We start from the raw sequence: 12,249 nt of genomic DNA, 5'->3' as shown, positions 1-12,249 counted from the left end.
GGGGGGGGGGGGGGGGGTCGGGGATGCGCACGGGGAGAGGGGGACACGCGTGGGGTGGTGACACCGCCCGCGGTGACGCCCCCGCGGGCCCGCACTGACGGCCCCGGTAACGCGGCTGCGGGGCCGCGGTCCCCGCGGATCCACGCGTCGCACCCGCGTGGGGAGGGGGACACGCGTGGCACGGGGCCGGGACGGGCGGGCCGGCACAGGGGTGGCTCACAGGGCCCCCCAAGCCGTGTTTTCACGGTGGCGGATCCCTGGGAAGGCCGAGCCCGACCCGGGTCCCCGCGCACACGCGTGGGGCGGCGCGCGGGACCCCTCTGGGCCCCCGCAGGCTCCGTGCGCCGCGCTCCGGCGCGATCCAGGCCGGGATTTGGCGGAGCCGGGGCGCGGCGGGCGCTGCCGGGGCACTGCGGGCGCGGCGGGCGCTGCGGGCGCCGAAAAACACGGAGTGGATTTCGCGGAGCTCGCTCCCGCTATCGCACCATCGGGCAAAGGCAATTCCCGGCGAATTCCTGCCCCTCCAGTCGGGCTCCAGGGCTGCTGGCCTGGTGGTCCCCGGGGTGAGAAGGGGCGCGGGCAAGGAGGAGACCCTGCTGATACAGGCTGTGCCCATGGATGGAAGCGACAGTAGGGGGAAAGATGATGGAGACTGGGGGTTTTCTCCTGGAACTGGGAACCGTGCTGGATCCCGCTTTCTGTTGGGGTGAGGGGATCAGAGATCCATCCCAGGATGGGGTGATGGGGTCAGGGACTCTCCCAGGATTGGACAATGGGGCTGGGACACTCTTGGCTGGTCCAAGACTAGTGGGAATCTCCAGAGGCAGAGCCCAACCTGGTCTTGTGGAATGGAACCCGGACCAGACGACCTTTAAAGGTCCCTTCCAACCCAAACTGCTGGGAATCAGCTGGAATCTCTCTGGAGTCGTACTGGGCCAGGAAAAGGCAGGAAACCACCACAGCCATGGTTTGGAAGCCATTTGGGGATATAATATGGGACTTTCCTTGCTCCTAGGCTGGGTTTGGCGCAGGGAATGAAGCAGGAAATATCTCCTTATGAAAACTCCGAACTGGCTGGATTGAGGGATGGGGCTGAACTGGCGGCAGTGGTGGCTCCCCAGTGCTGTGGGATTCCCCGGCAGGGGAATAAGGGGTAAGGGATGAGGGATCTGGTCTCGTGTGCCTGACTCACAAAAGGGACTCCAACCCGGTGGCCCTCCCCTGGGGATAGGGGCTTCTCCCAGCACCTCAGCGCTGGGCCAGCCCCATCCCACTTTGGAAAGCCGGCTGGAAGCCGCGTGTCAGGCAAACTCCGGCACGTATACCCTGGCAAAACTCTTCCAGTGAGGGGGAGCAGTGCCAGCCTGCTGCCAGCCTTCCTGGCACTCCGGATGGGCTGGGAAAAGGGCACCTCTCTGCCCCTCTGTGCTCCAGGGCTGGCGGAGCACCTTCCCGCGGCTGCGGAGCTTTCTTTTGATTTTGGAACGATTTCTGCCCCTATCGTGGGAATCTTCTCATGGAGCCCTTGGCAGCGGCCCTGGCTTTCACTCCGCTCCTCTCCGCTCGCTTCCCACACACTCCAGCGAGCTCTGAAATCCCCATCCCCGCACGCACAGGCAGCCCGGCAGCTCCGTAACCTCCCGCTCCCACTCAGCCGCTCCCGCCGTCACTTCCAGCGGGGCCGGTGGGTGGGAGCGCTGCTGAGTCACGGGCCCGGCGCTCGGGAGGGCCACGCGTGAGCCTCCGACGCCCGCCGCGCCCCGGCACCTGCCCCGGAGACTTTTCCTTCCTCTCAGGCCGGCGTGGAAGGAGGAAGTTGGCCCAAAACAGGGATCTGTGAGTCCCCGGTGCTTTGAGCTCTTAGGTAACCCGAGTCGCTGCCATTCCGAATTCCTGGTGCCCCAATCCCTGGGTGCCCAAAGTGCTGCCATTCTGAACTCTAGGTGGCCCAATGCCTTGGGTGACTGGACACCTGCATTCCCAAATCCCTGGGTGTCTGAGTCCCTACCATCCCAGAGCCCTGGATGCCTGAAGCCCTTGCCATTCTAAATCCCTGGGCACACCAAATCCCGAATCATCGTGGTCCTATTGGGCAGGAAGATACTCCGGTGTCTCCAGGGTGTCTCCCAAGTGCCCGCTCAAGACTCCCTGGAAAAGGCGCATTCTGCTGCTTGATTGTTCCAGAAGGAGTCATCCCGCTCCTTTTTCCTCATCTTGCCTCTTTTTGGGGGGGGAAAAAATGGATATTTCCTCTTCTCCCTCCCCACCCAATGGAGAGAACCTTTCCCTTTGTATTTATTACCCCTCGCTGGAGCTGTTTATCCAAATTAATCTCCGGGCCGAGGCCAAGCCGGTGGTAATTCCATGGAAAACGAGGAAATTTTCGGAGCCTAACGGGAGCAATTACAGGGGGTTAGGAAGCGAACGATCCCTCAAGTCGGACATGAGCGGGCGGTGACCCGGCGCTTGTCACAGCTAATAAAGATGTTAATGAGCCGGCAGCGGCACCCGGCTGCTGCTCCCATTGTTCCCATCGCTCCCTATTCCCGCTCCGCCGCTCCCGGCGCTGCGGAAGCAGGGCCGTGTTTGCCTTCTCTGTGCAAACACAGCGCGGGGCAGAACCGGTCCGGCGGCCGGGCGGGATCCGCCGAGCTGCCCCGGGCGCCTCCCGGTGCGCATCCCGGGAGAGGCCCCCGGGGGGCACGGGAAGGCGAGCGGCGGAGATTGGCTCCGGGGGGGGATGCTCATCCTCCCGTGTGTTATTCCATGAGTGGATAAATGATGGACAAGCTCGCTGGCCCGTGGATGAGCAGCGCAGCGGATCCGCGGGGAAGGCTGGAAGCCCACCCGAGGGGGCAGTGGGGAGCGGGGAATGCAGCAGAACCCCAGCCAGGCCTCCCGCACTGAATGGGAATAATTATCCCGGTGACGACTGAGTATCCTCTGGATATTTTAATTACGGAGGGAGCATCCGTCGTGTGGCAGAGCCGCTCGGCGCCACATTTGCCAGCGGCTCCAAGGGACATTCCCACCGTGGCCGGCGCTATTTGCCCTCGGCACATCCTCCCTGTTTGCTCTGCGTGGCTCCAGCCCTTTGGAGCCTGTGGCAGGCCAGCGTGTCCCTGGGTGGGGCCAAGGTGTGGTGGTTTCCAAAAAAGGCACGTTGGGAAGTTTAGGGTCTTTCAGTTAGAGCCTGAAGCCACCAGGAATCTGGGTGGAGGGCTTGGGATGTTCCAGCACAGAGCTGGGAGATCACCCATCCAGCCCTGGAGCTGCACTCGCCATCCAAGGAATTTATTCCTGCTTCTCTACCAGGCAGAAAAGTATTAAAAGAACAAAAGAATTGGAACCAGGAACGTGGATTATAATTCATGTGGAATGCTGGGGATGGAGAGATACGAGCCAGGGTGGGTGGCCATGGGGGATGTCACATATTGCCTGTCCTCCTGCCACCTCATCTCTATCCATGGTGCCACACGGTCCAGTTTGAGGTGTATATAAACACCAGATTCCCAATGCTTCTTTTATTTTTGGGATAATTTTGGCTATAAACCCTCCTGACCGAGCTCTCTGCCGTCTTGGAGGCAGCTGCCTTCCCAGTGTTAGGCATCCCTGGCTCCACAGGGCTGACCTGGCTGCTGGAACAGGGAGGGAAGCTCTGGGCCCTCTGGCATCACCAGGGTGCCCAGAAAGCTCCGAGGAAAGCCGGGAAAGGCGGCAGGTGGAGGCTGAAGGTCGCGCTGTGGACTTTGCCCCGGGAGCAGCTGCTCGGCAGGTGAGACGGGATCCGAGGCTGCGCCGCAGGATCCTTCCTGCTGGCTCCGAGCCCGCGGCAGCAGCGGGATGCGGGAGAACCCCATGTGGAACCGGGAGACTCTGCAGTGGGCTTGGGCTAGGGACGCGTGGATCCTGCCTCCCAAAATCCTGCGGAGGCAGGAGGGTTTGTCCTTCCTGGCAGCTCAAAGCCAGGTGGTGCCGGGGTCCTTCTCCGCAGCCAATTTGGGATCAGGTTTCGATCGATGGAGTCGCTCCAGCCCCGCTGGCCTGACTCAGCAGGGCCCGACTCCCAGAGTCCCCGCTGTGCCTTTGGATCCTGACTGGGAAGGCCGGAACCAGCCGGGAAGGGGTTTGGGAGCGATTGGTGCTCCCAGCATGTGGAATGCTGTCCCAGGGGAAGCTGGGAACGGTGACACAGGATGTCTGCATGATCCCACTCTGCATTCCAGGTGCTGCCAGGGGAAAAGGCATGCTGGAGCACAGCCTGGGAGTGGTTCCCCCCCCTTGAAATCCTGTTGAGCCCCATCCTCCCACCCGCTGCTTTCCCAGCCCTTCAGCGCCGGCCTTGGATCATCTTTTTTTCATGAGCGCCGGCGGTCGATGCCTGGGAAAGGCAGAGCTGGAAGAAGCTGCCCTTGGACACTCTGGCCAGGGAAGGAACAGCGCAGGCACTGCCCTTTCCCTGCCCATTCCAAAGTGCTCTGGCACTGCCAACATGGAGCCAGGAGCTCTCAGAGCATCCGAAACCACCGCTCTCCGCATCCTGATGTTGGATAATTTGCGGAGCACGGCTCAGTAATGAGCGGTGACCTCTATTAGCGGAGCTCTCCGGCTCCTCAGGAGTTCCCAAAGTGCCTCTCCGGGGTTTTTTTTGGAGGATGGAAAGGCCGAGTCACTGTACAATTAGGGATAAATCATTCCTGCATCAGATGGATGGATGGATGGATGGATGGATGGATGGATGGACAGATGGATGGATGATGAGCAGTTTTGATTCTCATGCCTGTGAGGGCCGGGGTGAGGTCAGTGGGATCAGGAAAAATCAGATAGAGATAGAAAATTAAGGATTTGCCTGAAAATCAGACAGGAAAGGGCTGGAGAGAGACATTCCTGTTGCATCCATTGCCCTGACCAGCAGCTCCATGGATTTCTTCCATACCTGGGAATCTTTGCACAGCCACCTCAGACTTGTTGCCTCCCCAGACATATTCTGGGGTGAACCCTCCTTCCAAAGCCTTAGGAGAGGCCTGGATTTTCCCTCTGAAGGCAGCAGCAGGGTGGGCAGAAGTAGCCTGGAGGAAAAAAAGCTCCAGAAAAGATTCCATCTGGAAATGGGATCCCACAGTCCCAGGTCCATGCCAAGATACAGCCCAATCCTCATCCAGTGGGCACCGAAACCTGGCTCATGGCAGAAAATCCCACAGAACCCCATCAGCCTGGGCCGGGCAGGGAGATGGGGTGAGCGCTGCTTGAACATCCCAAAGAACTCTGGCTGCACCAAGGACTCTGGGAAAACAAGGAATGCTGGGAATTCATGGCAAGCCGGGGGTGGAGGAGAACAGGAAGGCGATGGCACAGGGATGATGATCCACGGCCAGCGCTGCCACATCCGCTTGCTATCCAAACATCTCTGTCCCGCCGCAGGCGCCGGAGCAAAGTCCAGCCCCACGAGTGCTGCAGCAAATCCGGCTGGAAAAGCCTCCAGCACCTGCCTGTGATGGATGCAGAAAGGCAGGATCGGAGGGGCAGCAGGAGCAGGGAGGAGGGAGGCTGATCCCATGCCAGCTACAGGAAGAGCCAAGGTGGGAACCCACCTGACATCCCAGCCTGGAGATAAACAGATGCTTGTGGAGGCACTTAATGGCTGGAAGAAGGGATTTAATGGCCAGGGATTGTTGGGAATAGCTTGTGCCAAACCCCTCTAACGGCTCCCATGTAATCAGGGACAGAGATGAGTCTTAAGGTCGCTTCCAACCCCAACCATTCCGGGATTCTGGAATCTTCAGCTGCTTGGGAAGGGGCCAGTTTCTCAGTGTGAGTACCACAGCTGAAGATCACGGAATCCTGGAAAGGTTGGGGTGGAGAAGGTCTTAAACCTCATCTCATTCCAGCCCCCTGCCACGGACAGGGACACCTTCCACTTGCTCCAAGCCCAATCCAAGCTGTCCTGGAATGCTTCCAGGGATGGGGCAGCCACAGCTTCTCAGGGCACACTGTGCCAGGACCTCCCACAACCTCACAAGGCAACAGAAACTTCATCCCATCCTCTCCGCCAAAAAGATGTTACCCAGCAATCCCAATCCCATCTGATCCCTCCTCAAGACCATCACCAGAGCCTCTGGCACCCGATTTAGTGGGATGGGAGGAATTGTGTCCTGCAGTGAGAAAGGGGACACTGGAAAAGGCTCCTCAGGACGGGCTGGTCCTGCTCCATACCGAGTCCCCAGTGCTGAGCCCTGATCCAAACACAGCAGCCATCCCAGGAATGCTGTGTTGGATAGGGAGAGCTCTGGCTCCGGCTCCGGCTCCGTGCCAGCTGCTGACAGATGTTGGGACTATCAGCTCCCTGCACGCTTCCAGCAGCCCGCGGCTCCGGAGTCACGCACCGCTGCCGGTCCCCTCCTGCTCCCGCGCTCCCTGAGGCCGGGAGCAGATGTCCGGCACCGGCCACCTCCGGCACGCTCCACAAATTCCCAGCTCCTGGCACGGAGAGCGCCAGATGGGCTTCCCGATGCTCCAGCGCAGTGCGGGAAAGCAATTCCTGCCGCGGCAGGGAGCGCCGGGATGATGAACCCGCTCTCCTGCTCCTACCCGTTATTCCCACATGGATATGGAGACGTTCCATGGCACAGCAGGCTGTCTGAATTCCCAAAAAGGATTTGGAAGGCAGCAGGATCCCGCCAGCGCTGTCGAGCACCTGCTGCCTTCCCTGGATGTGAGATCCTTGTGGGTATTTTGGGAACGGGCCATTTCGTTGCCTGGATGAGGACTTGCAGCGCTCCAGCAGTGCCTGTCGCTCTTCCTGATTCCTCTCCAAGAGCTGGGAAGGAGAGGGAGGTCCTGGTGTTCCAGAGGCTCCAGAGCCGTCCCTGTGGCTGGGGTGTGTCTGTGATGTTCCATGGGGGCTTTATTGGATAGTGAAGACAAGGGCTGGAGGAGGAAATTGGGAGGGATTAGACTAGTGGGAGAATTTGCTCTTCCCTGCTTTCCTGCAGGGAATTCTCTGGGCATGGAGGCACTCCAGGCTCAGATGGGAGGAGATGGGACAGTGCCAGCACTTAATTGGGCTCCACTGGGTCTTGCCCTTGTTAGTGGCCTCTGCCCATACTTGGAGGGAATACTTCCCAGGGGAATGGGAAAGGGATGGGATGGGATAAGGGACAAGAATAGGGTGGGATAGGTTAGGAACAGATGGAAATGGATGAGGTGGGATGGGAATAAACGGGAAGGAATGCGATGGAATGGAATGAGGTGTGAAAGATGTGGGAAACAGATGAGAAGTAATGGGAAAGAATGGGATGGGATAGGATGAGAAAAGAATGGGATGGGATGGGATGGGATGGGATGGGATGGGATGGGATGGGATGGGATGGGATGGGATGTCTGTGCCCATCTAAGGAGCTCCAAACAGGGTTTTCCCATCCACTGCTGATGTTTTGGGGTTCCAAGTGTGGATGAGCTCCCAGTCCTTCGTGTCCAGCAGGAACACACCCAGGGCAGGTTTTTCCAATTGGGAAGTGCAGAGGGAAGCACTGATGCTGAGCTCAGCCCTGCTGGGCTCCAGGGAGTCTCCCCATCCCAGGGGGCTACAGGAAGGAGGCAGGAGAATGACACATCCCAGAATCCCAGCCTGACTTTCCTCCAGGAACAGGAAAGGCTCCTCTTCCCCTTCCTTCCAAGCTCATCCTGAGTGTCTCAGCCCTTCTGGGCCCCATCCTGCTCCGGGGAACTCCTCCCCGCGTGATTCATCCCGCCGGGATCCCCCTCCTCAGCCGAGTGTCACCGGCTGACGCAAATCCTCCCACCCCAATCCCAGGTGCCGGATTTAGAACTCCACCGGCGCTGCCAGGGAGGATCCGACAACCCGGCTGCCAGCAGGAACGGGATGGGGATCCATCCTGGAGGAGCTGGAAGTGCAAATCCCAGGGAGGGGTGGGATGGTTGGGGCTAGACAGGAGCGGGAATGCGGGCGCCCATCTTGGAGATGCTCCCACTTCCCTCATGCCAACACTCTCACCAGGGATGAGATGGGATATGGGGTGGGATGGGAAGGGAAAGGATGAGAAAGGATAAGATAGGATGAGAAGGAGTGGGAAAGAATGGGATGGGCCACTATCCCAGCACACAGGAGACATCCGTGTGGAAGCCCCAGGGCAGCGGCACAAGGCAGGAGCTGGAGCAGCTTCTGGAGAACTGTGGTAAAATCCCATTCTGAATCCAGCCCTTCCTGACTGGTTTTCCACAGGGATGAGATGTGGGTCCCGAGGTGGGAGAATAGAGCTGGGGAATGGAATTCCTGGAATGCAGCCCTGGGAATGGCTGTGAAGGGCCAAGGAGAACCAATGGCACCAGGAGCACTGGGACTGCTGGGATGGGAGCATGAGGAACTCCGGGTGCACTGGGAGGGACTATGGGGATGCACTAGAAACATCAGGATCCCAGGGAAGAGCACCAGGATACACCGGGAGCACTGGGAGCACTGGAAATGGTGGGAGCACTGGAATGCACCAGGAGCGCTGGGATGCACCAGGAGCATGAAGAGCCCTGGGAACAGAGGGGTTTACTGGGAGCACTGGGAGCATGAGGATCCATGAGAGGGATGCTCCAGGAGCATTGGGAGTTCTGGGAACAGAAGGAACACTGGAATGCGCTGCGAGCATTGGGATGCATTGGAATTGGGTCTCTTTGAAGAACAGGGATGCTCCAGGAACACCGGGAACCCTGAGAACAGATGGGATGACTGGGAGTTCTGGGAGCATCAGGATCCTTGGGGGTCCAGGGATGCTCCAGGAGCACTGGGATGCCTGGGAAGAGGGAGCACTGGGATGCAGCGGGATGCGCCGGGAGCCCCGGGATGCGGCGGTGCGGTCTGAAAGCTCCTCCTCGTGGCTCCCGGGGAGAACTACCGGGAGAGGCCCGGGATACACGGGAGAGCCCCGGGGCACGGGCTGGGCCTGGGCGCCGGGACACGGAGCGTGCCAGCATCCCGGGAAACATGGGACGACGGGAATTCCGGGATGGAACGGATGTCTCCGCTCCCGCAACCGGCCGGGATGGGACGGGGCCGCATCCCGGCTCACCTGCCATGGGAACACCAGCATTGGGGACCACTCTCCGCACCACCATCCCGGAAAATCCCGGAGCGCCACCGGCATGGGGGGATTCTGGGAAGGCTTGATGTTAATGCATGGGATGTGATTTCAGGCCACGGTCCTGGCTGATCCAAGTGTGGGAGAGGCGGGAGTGGAAAATCACTTCTGCTGCGAGCAGCAATTCCTTTATTTTTCCTTTTGCTGGCAAAGGTATTGAAAATGAGAGGGAGAGAGGAGGAATGGGAACATCCAGGACCCTCAGGGCAGCTGCAGCTGCGCTTCCAGACAGCTTTCCATGGATGGTCAAAAGGATTGCACCATGTTCCCAGCCCAGCAGCTTGCTGCTCCTCCATGGGAGATGTCCCTAAAGGGGTGGGAATATCCAGGAGTCCCTCTTAGGGAGCAGGGCCTGGCAGTATCACAGGAATGTCTGGGAAGGAGGGAGCAGGTGTGGGAGTGGGGTCGTTTCTGGAGCCAGTGGTGGTGTTGTGCTTTGCTCATCACCTCTTGCACCTGATCCAAGTGGGATGTGCCACCACTGGGATCACTCCCAGCTCTGTTATTCGGGAAAGGGTCCCACCCCCATTCCATGCTGTGCCCTCCAGTCAGAGCGCCACAAGGAAAAATCAATACCTGACTTCCAAAAAAAGCAGCTGCTGGTGGCTTTTTATAGCAACCTGTCCCATTTGCATCCTCCCTCAGCCCAGGCCCAGGGAGCCCGACCTCTGGCTAAATTAGCTGTGAATTCCCAAGGGAAACAGCCTTGGAAAAGCAGGAAGAGAGCTTGGTTGTGCTGGAATGTTCTACCGCAGTCACCCCATCCTTTGTTCCTTGCTGGATGTGGTTTCCACAGGAGGAAACTCCCTGATGGGATTGTCCTGCTCCTGGAGCACTGCTGGGCAGTGGGATGGGGTGGCTGCCAGCAGTGCCAGCCCCTCCTTCCCTTGGGATTACTTCCCAGAGGGAAAAAGGGATGTGGGAAGGAGAAGAATCTGGGGCTGCCCCAGAGTGGGAGCTCATGCAGGCAGCAGAGAGAGGGATGGCCAGGAAAACCCTGGGATGGGGAGATGCTGACCCTCTTCCCCTGCAGAAACGCCACTCCTGCTCCGTGGATGCCGGAGGTGCCGAGGCAGGCGAGCAGAGCACAGGGAATATTTAGGTCACGGTAAATGAGCTCCGTCATTAGAGCCTCTGGAGCTGCACCTACGCGGGGCTGGGGCACGGAAATCAGGAAGGGGATTTGGACACCCCTGAGTGGGAGGGGAGGATGGATGGGCCCATCATCCCCAGGAAACTGAGGAGGTGGAAGGCATGGCATTGTCAGGTTTGGATGGACAGGCCAGAAACAGTGGGAGGCTCCCAAAATACTTTTAATTCCTGAGAGGTTGGGGTTCTGCCCTTGGTAAAAGCTTTTCCTGTTTTCCCTCCCTGCTCATCCCAGGTGCTGCCCATCAGCCTCACAGCTGCAGCAGAAGCGGGATAAAAGGGGAATTAAGGGGTGCTGCCACCCCTTTGGAAGTCCTGGTGGGATCCTTGCTGTGCTGGTGGGATGGATGTGGGCTGGGGCTCTGGAGCTGCTGGAAGTGCTTTGGGAGAAGGTGAGTTACTTCCCAGATTGTGTCTGGAGCATGGGGGGGCTGGGGATGGACTGGGATTTTTCCTCCTTTTTCTTCCCACACAAATTTTTCCCTGGTGTGGCCAGCAGGTTCAGGGAGGGGATTTTCCCCCTCTCTCCTGCTCTGGTGAGATCCCACGTGGAATGCTGTATCCAGCTCTGGGTGCCTCACTATAAGAAGGATGTGGAGCTGCTGGAGAGAGGCCAGAGGAGGCCATGGAGGTGCCAGAGGGATGGACATAGGCTGGGAGAGCTGGGGGGGTCCAGCCTGGAGAAGGGAAGGCTCAAGGGAGGCCATGGAACCCCTTCCAGTGCCTAAAGTGTCTCCAAGAGCTGGAGAGGGACTTTGCAGTGACAGGACAAGGGGGAATGTGTTCCACAGCCAGAGCACCTGTCTAGATTGGAGATGGGGAAGGAATCTTTCTCTGTGAGGGTGGTGAGACAATGGAATGGATTTCCCAGAGGAGCTGTGGCTGCCCCATCCCTGGAAGTGTCTAAGGCCAGGCTGGACAGCAAGGCTTGGAGCAACCTGGCATAGTGGAAGGTGTCCCTGCCCATGGCAGAGGGTGGCACTGGATCGGCTTTAAGGTCCCTTCCAACCCAAACCACTCCATGATTTCCTGATTCTGGGTATCCCAGTTGGCCTCTGTCAAGGAGAAGAATCCAGCCAGCAGATTCAGGGATGCTCCCCCATAGCTGGGAGGTGTGTCAGGAATTGCTGCCTGATCCGGAGTGCAACCAGCAGCAAGAGCACTCCTGAGGATGAGTCAGTGTCCCTGAAAACCGGGCTGGTGATCCAGCAAAAAACATTTCAAGGAGAGACTCCTGTAAAGCTCTGCTCTGCGTCGGTGACGCGATTCCCTGGAGCTGCCTGCTCCAGCCCAGCCTCCCCCTGGTCCGTGGCTGCTCCAGGGGGCTCCAAGGTGTGTACTCACCGTGTCCAGCAGTGGAGAGAGCTGGAGCTCTCCCCGTTTCTCTTGTCACCTCGTGCCCATTCCATGTCCCAGGCTGGTGGCACTTCTGCTGGAAGAATCCTGGAATGGTTTGGGTGGGAAGGGACCTTAAAGATCACCTCCTTCCACCCCCTGCCACGGACAGGGACACCTTCCCCTATCCCAGGTTGCTCCAAGCCCCATCCAACCTGGCCTTGGATACTTCCAGGGATCCAGGGACAGGCACAGCTTCTCTGGGGCACCCTGTGCCAGGGCCTCTGTACCCTCACAGGGAGGGATTTCTTCCCAGTAACCCATCTAAATCCACATTTTTTTTGGTTTAACATAATTCCTGCTTGACTTTCCACTGCTCCATGCCTTAGGAATGCCCGTAGTAGGGATGAGTGGGAAGCAGCACCGGGCAGTGACTGCGCGTAATTGGTGTCACCGCGAGCAGCTGATGCTGCTGATTTTGGGATGAGTAATTCCAGCAGCTTAATTTGGGAAATCAGGCTCTTTTGTGTCTTGCCGGGCTCATTTGCAGGACAGCCCTGGCGCAGCCGGAGTCACTGTGCCGGCAGCCGGACATCTGGAACGCCGGCGTGTCCCTGGC

The sequence above is a fragment of the Onychostruthus taczanowskii genome, unplaced genomic scaffold (genome assembly GCF_017590055.1).
Source record: "Onychostruthus taczanowskii isolate IOZ18803 unplaced genomic scaffold, ASM1759005v1 scaffold101, whole genome shotgun sequence".
Lineage (NCBI taxonomy): Eukaryota > Metazoa > Chordata > Aves > Passeriformes > Passeridae > Onychostruthus > Onychostruthus taczanowskii.
This window is presented reverse-complemented; position numbering follows the sequence as displayed.